General features: G+C 45.6%; 10 non-coding genes across 10 annotated transcripts; all 10 read left to right on the plus strand.

Moving 5' to 3' along the window:
- Window positions 1-3,298: 3,298 nt before the first annotated feature.
- TRNAV-AAC (transfer RNA valine (anticodon AAC)) lies at window positions 3,299-3,371 on the plus strand. Its single transcript has one exon. It is a non-coding gene; the product is annotated as a tRNA-Val (tRNA).
- A 259-nt stretch (window positions 3,372-3,630) lies between these two features.
- TRNAV-UAC (transfer RNA valine (anticodon UAC)) lies at window positions 3,631-3,703 on the plus strand. The gene has a single exon. It is a non-coding gene; the product is annotated as a tRNA-Val (tRNA).
- A 12,691-nt stretch (window positions 3,704-16,394) lies between these two features.
- On the plus strand, window positions 16,395-16,467 carry TRNAV-CAC (transfer RNA valine (anticodon CAC)). The gene has a single exon. It is a non-coding gene; the product is annotated as a tRNA-Val (tRNA).
- Window positions 16,468-17,564: 1,097 nt separating this feature from the next.
- Window positions 17,565-17,637, plus strand: TRNAL-CAA (transfer RNA leucine (anticodon CAA)). The gene has a single exon. It is a non-coding gene; the product is annotated as a tRNA-Leu (tRNA).
- Window positions 17,638-17,734: 97 nt separating this feature from the next.
- TRNAV-UAC (transfer RNA valine (anticodon UAC)) lies at window positions 17,735-17,807 on the plus strand. The gene has a single exon. It is a non-coding gene; the product is annotated as a tRNA-Val (tRNA).
- Window positions 17,808-18,575: 768 nt separating this feature from the next.
- TRNAV-AAC (transfer RNA valine (anticodon AAC)) lies at window positions 18,576-18,648 on the plus strand. Its single transcript has one exon. It is a non-coding gene; the product is annotated as a tRNA-Val (tRNA).
- A 256-nt stretch (window positions 18,649-18,904) lies between these two features.
- TRNAV-UAC (transfer RNA valine (anticodon UAC)) lies at window positions 18,905-18,977 on the plus strand. The gene has a single exon. It is a non-coding gene; the product is annotated as a tRNA-Val (tRNA).
- A 768-nt stretch (window positions 18,978-19,745) lies between these two features.
- On the plus strand, window positions 19,746-19,818 carry TRNAV-AAC (transfer RNA valine (anticodon AAC)). The gene has a single exon. It is a non-coding gene; the product is annotated as a tRNA-Val (tRNA).
- Window positions 19,819-20,233: 415 nt separating this feature from the next.
- TRNAV-UAC (transfer RNA valine (anticodon UAC)) lies at window positions 20,234-20,306 on the plus strand. The gene has a single exon. It is a non-coding gene; the product is annotated as a tRNA-Val (tRNA).
- Window positions 20,307-20,562: 256 nt separating this feature from the next.
- On the plus strand, window positions 20,563-20,635 carry TRNAV-UAC (transfer RNA valine (anticodon UAC)). Its single transcript has one exon. It is a non-coding gene; the product is annotated as a tRNA-Val (tRNA).
- Window positions 20,636-25,001: the final 4,366 nt, after the last annotated feature.

A 25,001-nucleotide genomic window follows, 5' to 3' on the forward strand; every position in this document is an offset into this window, starting at 1 on the left:
TGTGAAACACTGATGTTGTATACTAACCACTCCTTTCTCGTTTCAGGGAACAGAATTGTGAATCGGTGGCGGTCTGTGAGGGATCGTTTCAAGAAGGAGTTCAATAAAGAGATGCGGGCCCCGAGTGGATCTGGAGGACGCAGGAGCAAGTACAAGTACGCACAAGCCCTGTCGTTCCTCCGGGAAACAATGCTCACCAGAAGGTAAATATTACACACCACATGTGAAAAAAAATGTTAGATGTAACTTTTTTTTTTCAGCCAGGGCCATACCATGTCAGTATTTTAATTGTTTTTTTTCTCTTTATTCCACAGAACGGTGAGCAGCACTCGGGAGCCTGCACGATTGGACCCTTCTGAGGCGATCCCTGAGGAGACCGGCACCAAGGGACACTTCGACCGCCCCGGTACATCTGCACCTTCCCAGCCTTCCCACACATTCGACCCATCTGTCCCATCCACCAGCACAGGAGCATCGTGGCCGCCTACATTACATGAAGCTGCTGGTGAGGAGATCGCTTTCCCTTTACCCCACCCTTCTGCCCCTGCCACCTCTACTACACCTGCGGGTACTGGGCGGCAGCGGCAGAGGGGTCAGGAAAAGAGTTATGCGCAAGAGTTCTTGCATCTGAATGCTTCTTTCCAGAACTGTCTAAAAGTCTTGTCAGAGCAAATCTCCGCAGGCTTTCAGCAGATCAACTCTAGCATTCTGGAGGTGAAGACACTTCTGCAAACCATGCATTCAGAAGCAAGATCTTCGCCAAACCACACCTTTTTCAGGTCTGTTGTGGAGCGCATGGCAACACTATCTCCTACCCAGCAGATGCATGTTATGCATTCGTGCCACGGTGCTCTACAGCAGGTTACCTCCCAACCTCCACCTCCCACGACTGTAGTTCCTCCACCTGCACCCCCTCCAGCCACTTTCCATCCTCCCCCTCCTATTACATCTGCACCCCCTCCAGCCACTTTCCATCCTCCCCCTCCTATTACATCTGCACCCCCTCCAGCCACTTTCCATCCTCCCCCTCCTATTACATACCAGCAACCTCACCAGTACCAGCAACCTCCCCAGTACCAGACATCTCCCCACTTCCAGCAACCTGCCCCATACCAAACTCCTTCCCCGTACCAAACTCCTTCCCCGTACCAAACTCCTTCCCCATACAACTTTCCATCAACATCATCTGCTCCTACAGTCCCTGCCCAACCCTCCACTCCACCGCCCACCACCTCTTCTGCCTCCAACATGTCCACCCATTCTGTAGCTTTTTCCACACCTTCACCTCTAACTGTTCCTTCCCCACCACGATCCCAGTCCTCTCTCCACACACCCAGTGTCGAAGTGTCCCGCAGCCCCTCCAGCAGTATTTCCACCCCACACTACACAGATTTGTAATTTTTTTTTTTTTTTAATAAAAATGCCCATTGGGTTTAAAACCTTTATTAAAAAAGTTTTTTGCACTTTAAAAACATTTAAAAAAAAAAAAAAAATTTAAATAAAAGTTAAATTATCGTTTCACAATGGTTGTCTGTCTTTTCTTTCTGCGGCGAACTATGTTTAAAAAAAAGGTTAAATACAGGGTATTTCAAAGGTAAAAAGGTATTCAAAACCAGGTATGTAACTGTGGGTAAATTTTAGCTTTTTGCCACAGTTGTGTTCCTGGTTGTGTTTGAAGCAAAGTATTTCACCTAAAAAGTTGTGTTTATTGTTGGTGATTTCCTACCAATGTACACAACTTTTGTTAAAAGGTGAAATACTTTGCATAAAACACAACCAGGTACACACCTGTGGCTTAAAGCTAAAAATAGTAGACCATGACAAGATAGACAACTTTGGTTGGCAAAGGTATATACTGTTGGTCCAGAAGGTACACAAGTTTGGTTAGGGCACAAATCTTTCACACTCTGTCATCCTGCCAGTGTACTCTGCCTTGAGGGTCAATTTTAAAAACCGGATAATCGTAATCCGTCGAAAAACAGATAGAAAAACGGATGAACCGGATGAGACGGATCCGGTTTTGTCTGTCAAGAACAAGACGGATCCGGCAGAAAACCGGATCCGGCACATCAGGTTTTACAAAACATTTGCCGGATCCGGCATTCCGGCACGACGCCGGATCGCGCCTAACGCCGAAAACATGATGTGTGAAAGTAGCCTAACACGCGAAAGGTCCCCAGTTCGAAACTGGGCAGAAACACGCTGTTACCCTTTGGTATCCAAGCTTTTGACTTTCAGTTCTTGATCTTGATTGCTTGTTGTCACCACAGTAAGCGCTTGCATCCGGTTTCTGTAGTGTAGCGGTTATCACGTTCGCCTCACACGCGAGAGGTCCCCAGTTCGAAAGTGGGCAGAAACACAGCTTTTTTTCTCTTGGAAAATGATCTTTTTGACTTTCAGTGCTTGTTCTTTATTGCTTGCCATGACCACAGCATTTTTTGATTGCTTGAATCGGTTGGTTTCTGGAGTGTAGTGGTTATCACGTTCGCTTTACACATGAAAGGTCCTCAGTTCGAAACTGGGCAGAAACACAGCGTTCCTCTTGCAAACTAGCGCTTTTGACAATGAGTGCTTGATCTTTAATGCTTGCCATGACCACAGTAAACGCTCTTGTCTGGTTACTGTAGTGTAGTGATTGTCCTGTTTGCCATCCTCCTGAAAGTTCCCTGTTTTGATCCCGGGCAGAAACATGTGGCTTTTCTTTATTTTGATCACAAACGTACATTGTTGGCGTAATTAGCCTTATTTAGCATATTCTATTGCTGGTTTAATGAGCATTACTTTTACTAATGTGATTATTTCTACCCGTTTTTGCTTTTGGCAAGCATGTGTGTTTTTGACAGTGTCTAAGTGTTCCTAATTCAAGTAACACCTGATAGGATCAAGTTGCGAAAGCAGGCATCTAGGTGCTTTTTCTTTTTGGCTTTTGGACAAAGGCAAGAGAATGTTTTGTGGAGCATGGTTTTGTTTCCCTGTTTGTTCTTTTTCTCCAATAGCCTGAAAAATGAAAGGTTCCTGTGTTGCAAAATGCACTTTGTCCTGTCTTCAGACATAGAGGAAGACCTCTTGACTTTGGCTGAATGTTTTTTCTTTTTCAAGTTCATTTCAGCATGTTTAAACATCTTTAGCTTTGCATAGAGTTTCTGAAGTGTAGTGGTTGTCACGTTCACCTCACACGCGAACGGTCCCCAGTTCAAAACTGGATAGAAGCATGACATTAGGCGTTGATATTAAAGCTTTTGACATTGAGTCTTTGTTCTCGATGGCTCGTCATGACCACAGTAACCTTCTGCAGCCGGTTTCTGTAGTGTAGTGGTTATCACTTTCGCCTAACACGCGAAGGGTCCCCAGTTCGAAACTGGGCAGAAACACGCTGTTACCCTTTGGTATCCAAGCTTTTGACTTTCAGTTCTTGATCTCGATTGCTTGTTGTCACCACAGTAAGCGCTTGCATCCGGTTTCTGTAGTGTAGCGGTTATCACGTTCGACTCACACGCGAAAGGTCCCCAGTTCGAAAATGGGCAGAAACACATCTTTTTTTTCTCTTGGAAAATGATCTTTTTGACTTTCAGTGCTTGTTCTTTATTGCTTGCCATGACCACAGCATTTTTTGCTTGTTTGAATCGGTTGGTTTCTGTAGTGTAGTGGTTATCACGTTCGCTTTACACGGGAAAGGTCCTCAGTTCGAAACTGGGCAGAAACACAGCGTTCCTCTTGCAAACTAGCGCTTTTGACAATGAGTGCTTGATCTTAAATGATTTCCATGACCACAGTAAACGCTCTTGTCTGGTTACTGTAGTGTAGTGATTGTCCTGTTTGCCATCCTCCTGAAAGTTCCCTGTTTTGATCCCGGGCAGAGACATGTGGCTTTTCTTTATTTTGATCACAAACGTATATTGTTGGCTTAATTAGAATTAGTTAGCATATTCTATTGCTGGTTTAATGAGCATTACTTTTACCAATGTGATTATTTCTACCCGTTTTTGCTTTTGGCAAGCATGTGTGTTTTTGACAGTGTCTAAGTGTTCCTAATTCAAGTAACACCTGATAGGATCAAGGTGCGAAAGCAGGCATCTAGGTGCTTTTTCTTTTTGGCTTTTGGACAAAGGCATGAGAACGTTTTGTGGAGCATGGTTTTGTTTCCCTGTTTGTTCTTTTTCTCCAATAGCCTGACAAATGAAAGGTTCCTGTGTTGCAAAATGCACTTTGTCCTGTCTTCAGACATAGAGGAAGACCTCTTGACTTTGGCTGGCTGTTTTTTACTTTTTCAAGTTCATTTCAGCATGTTTAAACATCTTTAGCTTTGCATGGAGTTTTTGAAGTGTAGTGGTTGTCACGTTCACCTCACACAAGAACGGTCCCCAGTTCGAAACTGGATAGAAGCATGACATTAGGCGTTGATATTAAAGCTTTTGACGTTGAGTCTTTGTTCTCGATGGCTCGTCATGACCACAGTAACCTTCCGCAGCTGGTTTCTGTAGTGTAGTGGGTATCACGTTCGCCTAACACGCAAAAGGTCCCCAGTTCGAAACTGGGCAGATACACGCTGAAACCCTTTGGTATCCAAGCTTTTGACTTTCAGTTCTTGATCTCGATTGCTTGTTGTCACCACAGTAAGCGCTTGCATCCGGTTTCTGTAGTGTAGCGGTTATCACGTTCGCCTCACACGTGAAAGTTCCCCAGTTCGAAACTGGGCAGAAACACAGCTTTTTCTCTTGGAAAACGATCTTTTTGACTTTCAGTGCTTGTTCTTTATTGCTTGCCATGACCACAGCATTTTTTGCTTGTTTGAATCGGTTGGTTTCTGTAGTGTAGCGGTTATCACGTTTGCTTTACACACGAAAGGTCCTCAGTTTGAAACTGGGCAGAAACACAGCGTTCCTCTTGCAAACTAGCGCTTCTAACAATGAGTGCTTGATCTTTAATGCTTGCCATGTCCACAGTAAACGCTCTTGTCTGGTTACTGTAGTGTAGTGATTGTCCTGTTTGCCATCCTCCTGAAAGTTCCCAGTTTTGATCCAGGGCAGAAACATGTGGCTTTTCTTTATTTTGATCACAAACGTATATTGTTGGCTTAATTAGCCTTAGTTAGCATATTCTATTGCTGGTTTAATGAGCATTACTTTTAGCAATGAGATTATTTCTACCCGTTTTTGCTTTTGGCAAGCATGTGTGTTTTTGACAGTGTCTAAGTGTTCCTAATTCAAGTAACACCTGATAGGATCAAGGTGCGAAAGCAGGCATCTAGGTGCTTTTTCTTTTTGGCTTTTGGACAAAGGCATGAGAATGTTTTGTGGAGCATGGTTTTGTTTCCCTGTTTGTTCTTTTTCTCCAATAGCCTGACAAATGAAAGGTTCCTGTGTTGCAAAATGCACTTTGTCCTGTCTTCAGACATAGAGGAAGACCTCTTGACTTTGGCTGGCTGTTTTTTTCTTTTTCAAGTTCATTTCAGCATGTTTAAACATCTTTAGCTTTGCATTGAGTTTCTGAAGTGTAGTGGTTGTCACGTTCACCTCACACGCGAACGGTCCCCAGTTCGAAACTGGATAGAAGCATGACATTAGGCGTTGATATTAAAGCTTTTGACGTTGAGTCTTTGTTCTCGATGGCTCGTCATGACTACAGTAACCTTTCGCAGCCGGTTTCTGTAGTGTAGTGGTTATCACTAGAGTTGAGCGACTTTTGGTTTTTTAGGGTCGCGTTTCGTTTCGTGAAACCCGACTTTTCCAAAAGTCGGGTCGAGCAAGATCGTCCGATTATAGGGAAAAGTCGGGGTCGTCCCGAAACACAAAACTTAATGTAAGTCAATGGTGAATAAAAGTCGGCAGTGAGAGGAGGACAGGAAACACACCTACAGTGCCCATTTGAATGCCAAAAGCATCAATTCTTCTTACTTAAGCTTGTCAACCTTAATTAACTTCATAATATAGGTTACGCACTGAAAAATGGGTGTTATTTGGCTAAAGTTGTGGGGGGGAGGGCTGGCTGCAGGTTTTCATGTGCCCTGGGCGAAAGAGCGCCCCTTTAACACATACCACAACTCATCATGCTCCGATATGGCAGATAAATAGCGGTATAGTACAATGAAAAATACCTCACTTTTTACATCTCATGACGAGGCCCATCTATTTCTCCATACAGAATCATTGGTCCCATAAAATGTTTGAAACAGTATATGATGAGCTCCACATAATGCTACAGTATATGTTGGTCCCCATGGATGAAGCTCCACTGTCTTATAGGCCCAAATAATGCTCCAAACATAATGGGCCCCATTTCTAATGCTCTAGTGTATAATGGGCCCTGTAAATGCTGCTCCAGTGTCTGATGTCCACCTTTGGAATGTTCCAGTGTATGGTGGGCCCCATCTATCATTCTCCAGAGTATAGTGCTCCCCAAAAATTGCTGTCCCAACATTGAAAACAATCAAATAAGTCTCCTCGCTAGGGAATCCCTGTACTTGTCTGGACAGGTGCTGTAGCTTGCTTAACAGCTCGCCAGCCGTTCTCACGCCCAGTATGGATTGCACGTGATTGCACAAAGGTTAGAAAGGGTACCGTATCCCTGGATAACATGTATGGATAGCGTACACATTCAAAATATATGTCTATACAGCATGAGGCAGGCTCAGACGGTGTTAGGCCCAGTATGGATTGCACGTCATTGCACAAAGGTTAGAAAGGGTACCGTATCCCCGGATAACATGTATGGATAGCGTACACATTCAAAATATATGTCTATACAGCATGAGGCAGGCTCAGACGGTGTTAGGCCCAGTATGGATTGCACGTCATTGCACAAAAGTTAGAAAGGGTACCGTATCCCCGGATAACATGTATGGATAGCGTACACATTCAAAATATATGTCTATACAGCATGAGGCAGGCTCAGACGGTGTTAGGCCCAGTATGGATTGCACGTCATTGCACAAAGGTTAGAAAGGGTACCGTATCCCCGGATAACATGTATGGATAGCGTACACATTCAAAATATATGTCTATACAGCATGAGGCAGGCTCAGACGGTGTTAGGCCCAGTATGGATTGCACGTCATTGCACAAAGGTTAGAAAGGGTACCGTATCCCTGGATAACATGTATGGATAGCGTACACATTCAAAATATATGTCTATACAGCATGAGGCAGGCTCAGACGGTGTTAGGCCCAGTATGGATTGCACGTCATTGCACAAAGGTTAGAAAGGGTACCGTATCCCTGGATAACATGTATGGATAGCGTACACATTCAAAATATATGTCTATACAGCATGAGGCAGGCTCAGACGGTGTTAGGCCCAGTATGGATTGCACGTCATTGCACAAAGGTTAGAAAGGGTACCGTATCCCCGGATAACATGTATGGATAGCGTACACATTCAAAATATATGTCTATACAGCATGAGGCAGGCTCAGACGGTGTTAGGCCCAGTATGGATTGCACGTCATTGCACAAAGGTTAGAAAGGGTACCGTATCCCCGGATAACATGTATGGATAGCATACACATTCAAAATATATGTCTATACAGCATGAGGCAGGCTCAAACGGTGTTAGGCCCAGTATGGATTGCACGTCATTGCACAAAGGTTAGAAAGGGTACCGTATCCCCGGATAACATGTATGGATAGCGTACACATTCAAAATATATGTCTATACAGCATGAGGCAGGCTCAGACGGTGTTAGGCCCAGTATGGATTGCACGTCATTGCACAAAGGTTAGAAAGGGTACCGTATCCCCGGATAACATGTATGGATAGCGTACACATTCAAAATATATGTCTATACAGCATGAGGCAGGCTCAGACGGTGTTAGGCCCAGTATGGATTGCACGTCATTGCACAAAGGTTAGAAAGGGTACCGTATCCCCGGATAACATGTATGGATAGCGTACACATTCAAAATATATGTCTATACAGCATGAGGCAGGCTCAGACGGTGTTAGGCCCAGTATGGATTGCACGTCATTGCACAAAGGTTAGAAAGGGTACCGTATCCCTGGATAACATGTATGGATAGCGTACACATTCAAAATATATGTCTCAGGAGGCAGGCTCAGACGGTGTCAGGCACAGTATGGATTTGACGGCCCAGATTACACAGCGGAGGAGCAGGGAGAGGTAAAGATTGCAAATGCTGGGGCCCTGCCCAAGCAAGGGGGGCCCACACTTGGGCGTCGGTACTGGCACTGGGCCCCTCATAGTACAGCGGTGTGTCTGACGGCGGGTGTGCACCACCACCGTCAGAGACACTTGATTGCACTATGAGGGACCCTGTGCCAGTGCCCGCGCCCAAGAGTCGGCCTACCCACCTGTCCAGGCTAACGGCACTCGCACGGTGTCGTGCGCTAGGTGGTTACCCCGGCCATGGGGGGGGGAGGCAGCACAGTTAGGGAGTTTTAGAAAGTGGCATATGTTGATGTTGGACATTGAGCTGATGCAAAAGGCGAAATAGGTGAAGTACCAGGAAGAAGTGGACCAAAGCAAGCCATTTTTCTGTCACCCTATGTGTCATCAGGGGAAGGTGGGACAAAATCCTTGGAAACCCATGCGTGGTTCATTTTAATGAAGGTTAGATCATCCACATTTTGGGTTGACAGACGGGTCCTTTTTTCTGTCAGGATTGATCCAGCTGCACTGAAGACTCTTTCCGATAGCACACTTGCAGCTGGGCAAGCGAGCTCCTGTAAGGCATATTGGGCCAATTCAGGCCAGGTGTCCAGTTTAGCGGCCCAATAGTCAAAGGGGAATGACCTGTGTGGGAGAACATCGATATGGGAGGAAAAGTAGTTTGTAACCATAGTTGACAACTGCTGTCTCCTGTCACTTTCCATCGATGCAGTATTACCAGTTGTGTGAGCGGTATTTGAAAAATCAGTCCACAACATTGTCATGAAACCCCTGTCTCCAACGCCACTTCTGCTGTGTGCACCACGAACACCTCTGCCAAGCTGCCCCCGGCCCGTACGACTCGTGTGAGAACCATCACCGCTGCTGTGTGCTGGGAATGCCTCAAGCAACCGATTTACCAGAGTTGCTTGTTTATTAGCCAATATTAGGTCAAGGTTCTCCTGTGGCATGATGTTTTGTAATTTGCCTTTATAGCGTGGATCCAGGATGCTGGCCAACCAGTAGTCGTCATTCGTTCATCATTTTGGCAATGCGGGGGTCCCTTTTTAGGATCCGCAAGGCATAATCTGACATGTGGGCCAATGTTCCCGGTGTCAATGATGCACTGCGAGTGCTGGGTGGAGGAGCACTTTCTGGCAAATCCACATCCCTCCAGTCACGCACAAACCCTGTACCAGACCTTGCCACGCCAACATTTTCACTTGCCCCACGAGATGCATCCTCCTCCCCTAAGTAATCATCCCCATCATCCTCCTCCTCCTCTTCTTCCTCCACCTCGTCCAGGAGAGGTCCCTGAGCAGACAATGGCTGAATGTCATCAAGGATTCCCTCCTCCTCTTCCTCCTCATCAACATTGGCTGCAGACGCCTGCTCCTTAAGGTGCGTCAAAGTTTGCATGAGCAGACGCATAAGTGGGATGCTCATGCTTAGGATGGCGTCGTCTGCGCTTACCAGCCGTGAGCATTCCTCAAAACACTGAAGGACTTTACAAAGGTCTTTCAGCTTCGACCACTGCACGCCTGTCAACTCCATGTCTGCTCTCAAAGTGCCTGGCCGTGTATCCTCCCACAAATGCATTATGGCCTGCCTCTGCTCGCACAGCCGCTCCACCATGTGCAGGGTGGAGTTCCACCTTGTTGCAATGTCGATAATGAGGCGGTGGTTGGGAAGGTGGAGCAATCGCTGCAGCTTCTGCATACGAACGGAGTGTACAGGCGACCGGCGGATGTGCGCGCACAGTTTTCGCACCTTCTGGAGCAGGGCTGTTAACTCCGGATAATTTTTGAGGAAGCACTGCACCACCAGGTTCAAGGTGTGAGCCAAGCAAGGTATGTGGCTGAGTTTTGAAAGGGCTATGGCTGCCACAAAATTACGGCCGTTATCACTAACTACCTTGCCTGCCTCAAGTTGTACACTGCCCAGCCATGACTCAGTTTGTCGCTTCAAGTACTCGGCCAGCACCTCGGCGGTGTGTCTGTCGCCCAAACACATCATCTGCAACACAGCCTGCTGACGCTTTCCACTAGCTGCTCGATAGGGGGACACATCGTGTGCAACAGTGGCAGCTGCAGATGGAGTGCTCGTACGACTGCGCTCTGTGGACAAGCTTTCGCTTCTGGAGGAGGAGGAGGGTCGAACGCCTACAGCCAACTGTTTCCTATACCGTGGGCTAGGCAGCACTGTCCCACCACCGCTGTCCCCTGTGGACCCTGCATCCACCACATTAACCCAGTGCGCAGTGATGGACACGTAACGGCCCTGGCCATGCCGACTGGACCATGCATCAGTTGTGAGGTGCACCTTTCCGCTCACTGACTGCTTGAGTGCATGGACAATGCGGTCTTTCACATGATGGTGGAGGGCTGGGATGGCTTTGCGAGAGAAGAAGTGGCGACTGGGTAGGTCATAGCGTGGTACTGCATAGGCCATGAGATCGCGGAAAGCTGTGCTTTCCACCAACCGAAAGGGCATCATCTCAAACGAGATTAGTTTGGCAATGTGGGCGTTCAAACCCAGTGTACGCGGATGAGAGACTGAGTACTTTCTTGACCTACTCATAGTGTCTGGGAGGGTGAGCTGGACTTGAGAGCTGCATATGGTGGAAGTAGCGGTGGACAGGGCGGACTGAGAGAGGGTTGATGATGGTGATGGAGTTGGTGTTCTTTCTGATGGCCTAGAATCAGTCTTTCGTTGATATAACAGTGGGATTCCCTGACTGCTGTGGCCTTGCCACGACACCTCAACATTTGCTGCTGTGCTAACCGGTGGGCTTACAGTGGGGGAAACAATGTAGCGTTGCTGACTACCTTCGTTGTGATCAGTTGCACATGTGGCACTTGAGGTTTGGTGTTGTGTCCACGCTTGCAAGTGCTTGCTGGTTAAATGTCTAAGCATGCAACTGGTATTCAAATTTTTCAGATTTTTCCCTCGGCTAAAGGTCTTTGCGCACTTCTTACAGATAACCTTGGCCTGATCATGAGGATTTTGTTCAAAAAAGTGCCACACTGCACTCTTCCTACTTTGGCAGACATTTTGCGGCCTAGCACGCTGTGATCTTTTGACCCTCTGGACAAGCTGTCCAGCAACTCTTTTGATGTTTGGAACCTGTCTTTGGAGTGCTCCGGGCCTGCCAGATAACAGCTGTTGCGATGTCGATGTCTGCTGTGGATGCTCCTCATCTGAGCTATTGGAAGCAGCACCCTCTTCCCCCAATGGATGCCAATCTGGGTCAACAACTGGGTCATCCATCACCTCCTCTTCTATGTCATGTGCACCTTTCTCTGTGTCACCGTGTATGGTGGTATAGTGTGCGGGAAGGGGCACCTGAGTCTCATCAGGGTCAAAATCTGGCTCTGTACACTGCGAGGACAATGTAGTGCTCTGAGTGAATGTACCAGCAGAATCATCCATCAGCGGCTGTGCATCAGTGCACTCCATGTCAGATTCATCTTGGCCTGGGTAATTCACCATTTGACTTGATAATCCAGGCATGGTATGTGAAAACAGCTCCATGGAGTAATCAGTAGTATGGCCTGCGTCATCCTTCAATCTTGGTTGGGGTGAAGGACACAAGGAAAGGTGTGGTTCATGAACATGAGCCTCCAATGACGACTCAGTGCTTTTACTTTTTACAACTGAAGAAGAGGAGGCGATAGAGCTGGAGGCTGAGTCAGCAATGTAAGACAAAACTTTTTCCTGATGCTCTGCCTTTAAAAGCGGTTTGCCAACTCCTAGAAAACTAAGCGTTCGAGGCCTTATGTAGCCAGACGATGACGCAGGGTCAGCACCTCCTGCATTCGGTCCTATTTTGCTCTTGCCACTACCATCAGATCCACCACCAACACCATCATTACCAGCTGCCAACCCCCGCCCAATTCCACGGCCTCTTCCACCATCCTTCCTCATTTTTGGTAGAAATGTAGACAAAGTCCTACAAACTATATAGTAATGTAAAACAAGGTACAAGGTGTCTATAGGACAGGGGAGATTTAGAATTTCTGCACACACTTGTGGACAGTGGACACTTTTGGATTGTGTGAGGCCCACTGATATCTGAGCGCTATGTGACACGCTCGATGGCACAGCTGCCTGTGACCAAAGTGACGAGAGGATAATGGAGATTTTGAATCTCTGCGTACACTTTTGGACACTGGACACTTGTGGATTGTGTGAGGCCCACTGATATCTGAGCGCTATGTGACACGCTCGATGGCACAGCTGCCTGTGACCAAAGTGACGAGAGGATAATGGAGATTTTGAATCTCTGCGTACACTTTTGGACACTGGACACTTGTGGATTGTGTGAGGCCCACTGATATCTGAGCGCTATGTGACACGCTCGATGGCACAGCTGCCTGTGACCAAAGTGACGAGAGGATAATGGAGATTTTGAATCTCTGCGTACACTTTTGGACACTGGACACTTGTGGATTGTGTGAGGCCCACTGATATCTGAGCGCTATGTGACACGCTCGATGGCACAGCTGCCTGTGACCAAAGTGACGAGAGGATAATGGAGATTTTTAATCTCTGCGTACACTTTTGGACACTGGACACTTGTGGATTGTGTGAGGCCCACTGATATCTGAGCGCTATGTGACACGCTCGATGGCACAGCTGCCTGTGACCAAAGTGACGAGAGGATAAGGGAGATTTTGAATCTCTACGTACACTTTTGGACACTGGACACTTGTGGATTGTGTGAGGCCCACTGATATCTGAGCGCTATGTGACACGCTCGATGGCACAGCTGCCTGTGACCAAAGTGACGAGAGGATAATGGAGATTTTGAATCTCTGCGTACACTTTTGGACACTGGACACTTGTGGATTGTGTGAGGCCCACTGATATCTGAGCGCTATGTGACATGCTCGATGGCACAGCTGCCTGTGACCAAAGTGAAGAGAGGATAATGGAGATTTTGAATCTCTGCGTACACTTTTGGACACTGGACACTTGTGGATTGTGTGAGGCCCACTGATATCTGAGCGCTATGTGACACGCTCGATGGCACAGCTGCCTGTGACCAAAGTGACGAGAGGATAATGGAGATTTTGAATCTCTGCGTACAATTTTGGACACTGGACACTTGTGGATTGTGTGAGGCCCACTGATATCTGAGCGCTATGTGACATGCTCGATGGCACAGCTGCCTGTGACCAAAGTGAAGAGAGGATAATGGAGATTTTGAATCTCTGCGTACACTTTTGGACACTGGACACTTGTGGATTGTGTGAGGCCCACTGATATCTGAGCGCTATGTGACACGCTCGATGGCACAGCTGCCTGTGACCAAAGTGACGAGAGGATAATGGAGATTTTGAATCTCTGCGTACACTTTTGGACACTGGACACTTGTAGATTGTGTGAGGCCCACTGATATCTGAGCGCTATGTGACACGCTCGATGGCACAGCTGCCTGTGACCAAAGTGACGAGAGGATAATGGAGATTTTGAATCTCTGCGTACACTTTTGGACACTGAACACTTGTGGATTGTGTGAGGCCCACTGATATCTGAGCGCTATGTGACACGCTCGATAGCACAGCTGCCTGTGACCAAAGTGACGAGAGGATAATGGAGATTTTGAATCTCTGCGTTCACTTTTGGACACTGGACACTTGTGGATTGTGTGAGGCCCACTGATATCTGAGCGCTATGTGACACGCTCGATGGCACAGCTGCCTGTGACCAAAGTGACGAGAGGATAATGGAGATTTTGAATCTCTGCGTACACTTTTGGACACTGGACACTTGTAGATTGTGTGAGGCCCACTGATATCTGAGCGCTATGTGACAGGCTCGATGGCACAGCTGCCTGTGACCAAAGTGACGAGAGGATAATGGAGATTTTTAATCTCTGCGTACACTTTTGGACACTGGACACTTGTGGATTGTGTGAGGCCCACTGATATCTGAGCGCTATGTGACACGCTCGATGGCACAGCTGCCTGTGACCATAGTGACGAGAGGATAATGGAGATTTTGAATCTCTGCGTACACTTTTGGACACTGGACACTTGTGGATTGTGTGAGGCCCACTGATATCTGAGCGCTATGTGACATGCTCGATGGCACAGCTGCCTGTGACCAAAGTGACGAGAGGATAATGGAGATTTTGAATCTCTGCGTACACTTTTGGACACTGGACACTTGTAGATTGTGTGAGGCCCACTGATATCTGAGCGCTATGTGACACGCTCGATGGCACAGCTGCCTGTGACCAAAGTGACGAGAGGATAATGGAGATTTTGAATCTCTGCGTACACTTTTGGACACTGGACACTTGTAGATTGTGTGAGGCCCACTGATATCTGAGCGCTATGTGACACGCTCGATGGCACAGCTGCCTGTGACCAAAGTGACGAGAGGATAATGGAGATTTTGAATCTCTGCGTACACTTTTGGACACTGGACACTTGTAGATTGTGTGAGGCCCACTGATATCTGAGCGCTATGTGACACGCTCGATGGCACAGCTGCCTGTGACCAAAGTGACGAGAGGATAATGGAGATTTTGAATCTCTGCGTACACTTTTGGACACTGGACACTTGTGGATTGTGTGAGGCCCACTGATATCTGAGCGCTATGTGACACACTCGATGGCACAGCTGCCTGTGACCAAAGTGACGAGAGGATAATGGAGATTTTGAATCTCTGCGTACACTTTTGGACACTGGACACTTGTGGATTGTGTGAGGCCCACTGATATCTGAGCGCTATGTGACACACTCGATGGCACAGCTGCCTGTGACCAAAGTGACGAGAGGATAATGGAGATTTTGAATCTCTGCGTACACTTTTGGACACTGGACACTTGTGGATTGTGTGAGGCCCACTGATATCTGAGCGCTATGTGACACGCTCGATGGCACAGCTGCCTGTGACCAAAGTGACGAGAGGATAATGGAGATTTTGAATCTCTGCGTACACTTTTGGACACTGGACACTTGTGGATTGTGTGAGGCCCACTGATATCTGAGCGCTATGTGACACGCTCGATGGCACAGCTGCCTGTGACCAAAGTGATGAAAGGATAATGGAGATTTTGAATCTCTGCGTACACTTTTGGACACTGGACACTTGTGGATTGTGTGAGGCCCACTGATATCTGAGCGCTATGTGACAGGCTCGATGGCACAGCTGCCTGTGACCAAAGTGACGAGAGGATAATGGAGATTTTGAATCTCTGCGCACACTTTTGGACACTGGACACTTGTGGATTGTGTGAGGCCCACTGATATCTGAGCGCTATGTGACACGCTCGATGGCACAGCTGCCTGTGACCAAAGTGACGAGAGGATAATGGAGATTTTGAATCTCTGCGCACACTTTTGGACACTGGACACTTGTGGATTGTGTGAGGCCCACTGATATCTGAGCGCTATGTGACACGCTCGATGGCACAGCTGCCTGTGACCAAAGTGACGAGAGGATAATGGAGATTTTGAATCTCTGCGTACACTTTTGGACACTGGACACTTGTGGATTGTGTGAGGCCCACTGATATCTGAGCGCTATGTGACACGCTCGATGGCACAGCTGTGACAAAAGTGACTAGAGGATAAGGGAGATTGGATTGCTTTTAAAAAAGCAGTTTGCAGAGCAGTGGGTAAACAGCAATGCCAGCGTGTCAGGAAGCCTTAAAAGGCAGCCCAACAACCAACACCACTGATACACCACAATATAGCCTCCCCTTGCACTGCACACACAGTGACTTGTGTGTTGTGCAGGCCAAATCGCTAGCAGCAGAAGCAGTTTTTTTGTCTTCTTCCCTGCCTAACGCTCTCCCTACAGAATCAGCAGCAACCTCTCCCTATACTAAGATCGGCAGAAGTAAGATGGCGGTCGGCGTGCACGCCCTTTTATACCCCCTGTGACGCCCACCAAAGCAAGCCAATCACTTGCATGCCATTCTGAAAGATGGTGGTGACCCGTGCCTAGGTCATCACGTTGCCCACATTGTCCGTGGATCCTGATTGGCTGAAAAAGAGCCCAAAACAAACTTTTGAAACGCGACTTTGGCGCGTAAGTCGCCGACCTCGTGGCCGACCTCATCCTAGGGTCGGGTTTCGTTTCATGAAACCCGACTTTTGAATTTTTTCGACCCGTTTCGCTCAACTCTAGTTATCACGTTCGCCTAACACGCGAAAGGTCCCCAGATCGAAACTGGGCAGAAACACGCTTTTACACTTTGGTATCCAAGCTTTTGACTTTCAGTTCTTGATCTCGATTGCTTGTTGTCACCACAGTAAGCACTTGCATCCGGTTTCTGTAGTGTAGCGGTTATCACGTTCGCCTCACACGCGAAAGGTCCCCAGTTCGAAACTGGGCAGAAACACAGCTTTTTCTCTTGGAAAACGATCTTTTTGACTTTCAGTGCTTGTTCTTTATTGCTTGCCATGACCACAGCATTTTTTTTTTGTTTGAATCGGTTGGTTTCTGTAGTGTAGCGGTTATCACGTTCACTTTACACGCGAAAGGTCCTCAGTTCGAAACTGGGCATAAACACAGCTTTTCTCTTGCAAACTAGTGCTTTTGACAATGAGTGCTTGATCTTTAATGCTTGCCATGACCACAGTAAACGCTCTTGTCTGGTTACTGTAGTGTAGTGATTGTCCTGTTTGCCATCCTCCTGAAAGTTCCCTGTTTTGATCCCGGGCAGAAACATGTGGCTTTTCTTTATTTTGATCACAAACGTATATTGTTGGCTTAATTAGCCTTAGTTAGCATATTCTATTGCTGGTTTAATGAGCATTACTTTTACCAATGTGATTATTTCTACCCGATTTTGCTTTTGGCAAGCATATGTGTTTTTGACAGTGTCTAAGTGTTCCTAATTCAAGTAACACCTGATAGGATCAAGGTGCGAAAGCAGGCATCTAGGTGCTTTTTCTTTTTGGCTTTTGGACAAAGGCATGAGAATGTTTTGTGGAGCATGGTTTTGTTTCCCTGTTTGTTCTTTTTTTCCAATAGCCTGACAAATGAAAGGTTCCTGTGTTGCAAAATGCACTTTGTCCTGTCTTCAGACATAGAGGAAGACCTCTTGACTTTGGCTGGCTGTTTTTTTCTCTTTCAAGTTCATTTCAGCATGTTTAAACATCTTTAGCTTTGCATGGAGTTTCTGAAGTTTAGTTGTTGTCACGTTCACCTCACACGCGAACGGTCCCCAGTTCGAAACTGGATAGAAGCATGACATTAGGCGTTGATATTAAAGCTTTTGATGTTGAGTCTTTGTTCTCGATGACTCGTCATGACCACAGTAACCTTCCACAGCCGGTTTCTGTAGTGCAGTGGTTATCACGTTCGCCTAACACGAGAAAGGTCCCCAGTTCGAAACTGGGCAGAAACCAGCTGTTACCCTTTGGTATCCAAGCTTTTGACTTTCAGTTCTTGATCTCGATTGCTTGTTGTCACCACAGTAAACACTTGCATCCGGTTTCTGTAGTGCAGCGGTTATCACTTTCGCCTCAAACGCGAAAGGTCGCCAGTTCGAAACTGGGCAGAAACACAGATTTTTCTCTTGGAAAACGATCTTTTTGACTTTCAGTGCTTGTTCTTTATTGCTTGCCATGACCACAGCATTTTTTGTGTGTTTGAATCGGTTGGTTTCTGTAGTGTAGCGGTTATCACGTTCGCTTTACACGCGAAAGGTCCTCAGTTTGAAACTGGGCAGAAACACAGCGTTCCTCTTGCAAACTAGCGCTTTTGACAATGAGTGATTGATGTTTAATGCTTGCCATGACCACAGTAAACGCTCTTGTCTGGTTACTGTAGTGTAGTGATTGTCCTGTTTGCCATCCTCCTGAAAGTTCCCTGTTTTGATCCCGGGCAGAAACATGTGGCTTTTCTTTATTTTGATCACAAACGTATATTGTTGGCTTAATTAGCCTTAGTTAGCATATTCTATTGCTGGTTTAATGAGCATTACTTTTACCAATGTGATTATTTCTACCCGTTTTTGCTTTTGGCAAGCATGTGTGTTTTTGACAGTGTCTAAGTGTTCCTAATTCAAATAACACCTGATAGGATCAAGGTGCGAAAGCAGCCATCTAGGTGCTTTTTCTTTTTGGCTTTTGGACAAAGGCATGAGAATGTTTTGTGGAGCATGGTTTTGTTTCCCTGTTTGTTCTTTTTCTCCAATAGCCTGACAAATGAAAGGTTCCTGTGTTGCAAAATGCACTTTGTCCTGTCTTCAGACATAGAGGAAGACCTCTTGACTTTGGCTGGCTGTTTTTTTCTTTTTCAAGTTCATTTCAGCATGTTTAAACATCTTTAGCTTTGCATGGAGTTTCTGAAGTGTAGTGGTTGTCACGTTCACCTCAAACGCGAACGGTCCCCAGTTCGAAACTGGATTGAAGCATGACATTAGGCGTTGATATTAAAGCTTTTGACGTTGAGTCTTTGTTCTCGATGGCTCGTCATGACCACAGTAACCTTCCGCAGCCGGTTTCTGTAGTATAGTGGTTATCACGTTCGCCTAACACGCGAAAGGTCCCCAGTTCGAAACTGGGCAGAAACACACTGTTACCTTTTGGTATCCAAGCTTTTGACTTTCAGTTCTTGATCTCGATTGCTTGTTGTCACCACAGTAAGCGCTTGCATACGGTTTCTGTAGTGTAGCGGTTATCACGATCGCCTCACACGCGAAATGTCCCCAGTTCGAAACTGGGCAGAAACACAGCTTTTTCTCTTGGAAAACGATCTTTTTGACTTTCAGTGCTTGTTCTTTATTGCTTGCCATGACCACAGCATTTTTTGTTTGTTTGAATCGGTTGGTTTCTGTAGTGTAGCGGTTATCACGTTCGCTTTACACGCGAAAGGTCCTCAGTTCGAAACTGGGCAGAAACACAGCATTCCTCTTGCAAACTAGCGCTTTTGACAATGAGTGCTTGATCTTTAATGCTTGCCATGACCACAGTAAACACTCTTGTCTGGTTACTGAAGTGTACTGATTGTCCTGTTTGCCATCCTCCTGAAAGTTCCCTGTTTTGATCCCGGGCAGAAACATGTGGCTTTTCTTTATTTTGATCACAAACATATATTGTTGGCTTAATTAGCCTTAGTTAGCATATTCTATTGCTGGTTTAATGAGCATTACTTTTACCAATGTGATTATTTCTACCCGTTTTTGCTTTTGGCAAGCATGTGTGTTTTTGACAGTGTCTAAGTGTTCCTAATTCAAGTAACACCTGATAGGATCAAGGTGCGAAAGCAGGCATCTAGGTGCTTTTTCTTTTTGGCTTTTGGACAAAGGCATGAGAATGTTTTGTGGAGCATGGTTTTGTTTCCCTGTTTGTTCTTTTTCTCCAATAGCCTGACAAATGAAAGGTTCCTGTGTTGCAAAATGCACTTTGTCCTGTCTTCAGACATAGAGGAAGACCTCTTTACTTTGGCTGGCTGTTTTTTTCTTTTTCAAGTTCATTTCAGCATGTTTAAACATCTTTAGCTTTGCATTGAGTTTCTGACGTGTAGTGGTTGTCACGTTCACCTCACACGCGAACGGTCCCCAGTTTGAAACTGGATTGAAGCATGACATTAGGCATTGATGTTAAAGCTTTTGACGTTGAGTCTTTGTTCTCGATGGCTCGTCATGCCCACAGTAACCTTCCGCAGCCGGTTTCTGTAGTGTAGTGGTTATCACGTTCGCCTAACATGCGAAAGGTCCCCAGTTAGAAACTGGGCAGAAACACGCTCTTACTCTTTGGTATCCAAGCTTTTGACTTTCAGTTCTTGATCTCGATTGCTTGTTGTCACCACAGTAAGCGCTTGCATCCGGTTTCTGTAGTGTAGCTGTTATCACGTTCGCCTAACACGCGAAAGGTCCCCAGTTCGAAACTGGGCAGAAACACGCTGTTACCCTTTGGTATCCAAGCTTTTGAATTTCAGTTCTTGATCTCGATTGCTTGTTGTCACCACAGTAAGCGCTTGCATCAGGTTTCTGTAGTGTAGCGGTTATCACGTTCGCCTCACACGCAAAAGGTCCCTTGTTCGAAACTGGGCAGAAACACAGCTTTTTCTCTTGGCAAACGATCTTTTTGACTTTCAGTGCTTGTTCTTTATTGCTTGCCATGACCACAGCATTTTTTGGTTGTATGAATCGCTTGGTTTCTGTAGTGTAGCGGTTATCACGTTCGCTTTACACGCGAAAGGTCCTCGGTTCGAAACTGGGCAGAAACACGCTGTTACTCTTTGGTATCCAAGCTTTTGACTTTCAGTTCTTGATCTTGATTGCTTGTTGTCACCACAGTAAGCGCTTGCATCAGGTTTCTGTAGTGTAGCGGTTATCACGTTCGCCTCACACGCAAAAGGTCCCCTGTTCGAAACTGGGCAGAAACACAGCTTTTTCTCTTGGCAAACGATCTTTTTGACTTTCAGTGCTTGTTCTTTATTGCTTGCCATGACCACAGCATTTTTTGGTTGTATGAATCGCTTGGTTTCTGTAGTGTAGCGGTTATCACGTTCGCTTTACACGCGAAAGGTCCTCGGTTCGAAACTGGGCAGAAACACAGCATTCCTCTTGCAAACTAGCGCTTTTGACAATGAGTGCTTGATCTTTAATGCTTGCCATGACCACAGTAAACACTCTTGTCTGGTTACTGAAGTGTACTGATTGTCCTGTTTGCCATCCTCCTGAAAGTTCCCTGTTTTGATCCCGGGCAGAAACATGTGGATTTTCTTTATTTTGATCACAAACGTATATTGTTGGCTTAATTAGCCTTAGTTAGAATATTCTATTGCTGGTTTAATGAGCATTACTTTTACCAATATCATTATTTCTACCCGTTTTTGCTTTTGGCAAGCATGTGTGTTTTTGACAGTGTCTAAGTGTTCCTAATTCAAGTAACACCTGATAGGATCAAGGTGCGAAAGCAGGCATCTAGGTGCTTTTTCTTTTTGGCTTTTGGACAAAGGCATGAGAATGTTTTGTGGAGCATGGTTTTGTTTCCCTGTTTGTTCTTTTTCTCCAATAGCCTGACAAATGAAAGGTTCCTGTGTTGCAAAATGCACTTTGTCCTGTCTTCAGACATAGAGGAAGACCTCTTGACTTTGGCTGGATGTTTTTTTCTTTTTCAAGTTCATTTCAGCATGTTTAAACATCTTTAGCTTTGCATGGAGTTTCTGAAGTGTAGTGGTTGTCACTTTCACCTCACACGCGAACGGTCCCCAGTTCGAAACTGGATAGAAGCATGACATTAGGCGTTTATGTTAAAGCTTTTGACGTTGAGTCTTTGTTCTCGATGGCTCGTCATGACCACAATAACCTTCTGCAGCTGGTTTCTGTAGTGTAGTGGTTATCACTTTCGCCTAACACGCGTAAGGTCCCCAGTTCGAAACTGGGCATAAACTCGATGTTACCCTTTGGTATTTAAGCTTTTGACTTTCAGTTCTTGATCTCGATTGCTTGTTGTCACCACAGTAAGCACTTGCATCTGGTTTCTGTAGTGTAGCGGTTATCACGTTCGCCTCACACGCGAAAGTTCTCCAGTTTGAATCTGGGCAGAAACACAGCGTTTCTCTTGCAAACTAGCGCTTTTGACAATGAGTGCTTGATCTTTAATGTTTTCCATGACCACAGTAAACTCTCTTGTCTGGTTACTGTAGTGTAGTGATTGTCCTGTTTGCAATCCTCCTGAAAGTTCCCTGTTTTGATCCCAGGCAGAAACATGTGTCTTTTCTTTATTTTGATCACAAATGTATATTGTTGGCTTAATTAGCATTAGTTAGCATATTCTATTGCTGGTTTAATGAGCATTACTTTTACCAATGTGATTATTTCTACCCGTTTTTGCTTTTGGCAAGCATGTGTGTTTTTGACAGTGTCTAAGTGTTCCTAATTCAAGAAACACCTGATAGGAACAAGGTGCGAAAGCAGGCATCTAGGTGCTTTTTCTTTTTGGCTTTTGGACAAAGGCATGAGAATGTTTTGTGGAGCATGGTTTTGTTTCCCTGTTTGTTCTTTTTTCCAATAGCCTGACAAATGAAAGGTTCCTGTGTTGCAAAATGCACTTTGTCCCGTCTTCAGACATAGAGGAAGACCTCTTGACTTTGGCTGGCTGTTTTTTTCTTTTTCAAGTTCATTTCAGCATGTTTAAACATCTTTAGGTTTGCATGTAGTTTCTGAAGTGTAGTGGTTGTCACGTTCACCTCACACGCGAACGGTCCCCAGTTCGAAACTTGATAGAAGCATGACATTAGGCGTTGATACTAAAGCTTTTGACGTTGAGTCTTTGTTCTCGATGGCTCGTCATGACCACAGTAACCTTCCGCAGCCGGTTTCTGTAGTGTAGTGGTTATCACGTTCGCCTAACACGAGAAAGGTCCCCAGTTCGAAACTGGGCAGAAACACGATGTTACCCTTTGGTATCCAAGCTTTTGACTTTCAGTTCTTGATCTCGATTGCTTGTTGTCACCACAGTAAGGGCTTGCTTCTGGTTTCTGTAGTGTAGAGGCTATCACTTTCACCTCACACGCGAAAGGTCCCCAGTTCGAAACTGGGCAGAAACACAGCTTTTCTCTTGGAAAACGATCTTTTTGACTTTCAGTGCTTGTTCTTTATTGCTTGCCATGACCACAGCACTTTTTGTTTTTTTGAATCGGTTGGTTTCTGTAGTGTAGCGGGTATCACGTTAACTTTACACGCGGAAGGTCCTCACTTCGAAACTGGGCAGAAACACAGCATTTCTCTTGCAAACTAGTGCTTTTGACAATGAGTGCTTGATCTTTAATGCTTGCCATGACCACAGTAAACGCTCTTGTCTGGTTACTGTAGTGTAGTGATTGTCCTGTTTGCCATCCTCCTGAAAGTTCCCTGTTTTGATCCCGGGCAGAAACATGTTGCTTTTCTTTATTTTGATCACAAACGTATATTGTTGGCTTAATTAGCCTTAGTTAGCATATTCTGTTGCTGGTTTAATGAGCATTACGTTTACCAATGTGATTATTTCTACCCTTTTTTGCTTTTGGCAAGCATGTGTATTTTTGACAGTGTCTAAGTGTTCCAGGGGAAGAGTCTTGAGGAGATCATTTGCATATTCCCAGTGCCTTCTGGGATAAGTGAAGAGTCTCCGTGAGCTCAACGATCACTGGGTTTTGGCCGTTGCAGCTGAAAAGAGGAAATCGGAAAATTTTTTGCTCATCTTTCATCATTTTTAAGAAATCTCAAGATGGAAGAGGCCAGGAGCCATTTGGTGAGCTGCATTTCTTGCTACATGTTTACAGATTTACCAGTGGAAAAGCCAAACTTCTCTTGCCACAAATGCAAGCTTGTGACCCTGTTGGAGGAAAAGTTGCAAAATCTCGAAGAGAGGTTAGCTACGTTGAAGATCATTAAGGAAGGTGAAGAGTTCTTGGACAGGGCAGAATTATCTCTTCATGTTACAGAAAGAGAAGAAATTCGAAGTGCACCTGAATAAACAGAGGAATGGAGACATGTGACCCAGAGAAGCAGGAGGATCAGGAGGCAGTCAGCACCCATACTGCTCAGAAACCAGTACCAGGCTCTCACGCAGGAAAATGATGACGAAATACATCAGGATAAGACTTTGCCAACAAACAGCAACCTTGTACGCCTTCAGAGTCCTCCTAGATGGAGAAAGAAAAATGTTGTGAAGAAGAAACGGAGAGCGGTGGTCATGGGGGATTCCCTGTTGAGAGGAACAGAGGCCGCTATCTGCAGACCGGATATAACTTCAAGAGAAATGTGCTGTCTTCCAGGTGCAAAAATTAAAGATGTGTCTGACAGGATATCAGGACTCTTCAGACCTACAGATGACTATCCATTCCTGCTACTACATGTGGTAACAAATGACACCGCAAGAAACGACCTGGAAACCATCTGCAGAGACTTTGAAGACTTAGGCAAGAAAGTGAAAGAACTGGGAGCGCAGGTGGTCTTCTCTTCCATCCTCCCAGTGGATGGCCATGGAACAAGGAGGTGGAATAAGATTCTGCAGTTGAACAACTGGCTACGTCGATGGTGCCGTCAGCAACGATTTGGATTTCTGGATCACGGAGTGAACTACTTATACGATGGACTACTTGCTAGAGATGGGGTGCACCTTACGAAGACTGGAAAGCAGGTATTTGGAAGTCGCCTTGCTACACTTGTAAGGAGAGCTTTAAACTAGAACAACATGGGAAGGGAAGCAAAAGACCAGAAAAAGCCATACACCTGACAAATGCTATTGAGAACTCTGCTATTAGAAGTGGAAAGGAAGAACAAAGACGAAAGAATCTAATTAATAAAAATATTGGAGAAAGAGAAACCAATCACAAACTAAAATGTTTCTATACTAATGCACAAAGCATGGGCAACAAACAAGGAGAATTGGAACTACTAACACAGGAAAAGAAATATGATGTCATTGGAATCACCGAAACTTGGTGGGACAATACACATGATTGGAATACAAGACTAGAAGGATACAACTTATTTGCAAGAAACAGACTTGATAAACGAGCAGGGGGTGTCGCATTGTATGTTAGAAACGCGTATATCTGCACAGAGATTGAAGCTTCAGAGACTGGGAGTTCTGTGGAAACTGTTTGGGTAAGAATACAAGGACAGAACAATGGAAAGGACACCATTGTAGGCATTTACTACAGGCCGCCTGTGCAAGCTGAAGATATGGATGAACTCTTTATGCATCAAATGGCCAAGTTCTCCAAAAAATATGACATAGTTGTCATGGGAGATTTCAACTATCCAGACATTTGTTGGGAATCTCTCTCAGGCAAAACTAACAGGTCAAGGAAATTCTTATCCTCTCTTGCTGACAACTTTATCTTCCAAAAGGTAAGGGAGAAAACAAGGGGAACTGCTACCTTGGATCTAATCCTTATAAAACAGGGAGGAAATGGTTGAGGAGGTAA

Source organism: Dendrobates tinctorius, unplaced genomic scaffold (genome assembly GCF_039654945.1).
Source record: "Dendrobates tinctorius isolate UK_male_01 unplaced genomic scaffold, ASM3965494v1 ptg000432c, whole genome shotgun sequence".
NCBI lineage: Eukaryota > Metazoa > Chordata > Amphibia > Anura > Dendrobatidae > Dendrobates > Dendrobates tinctorius.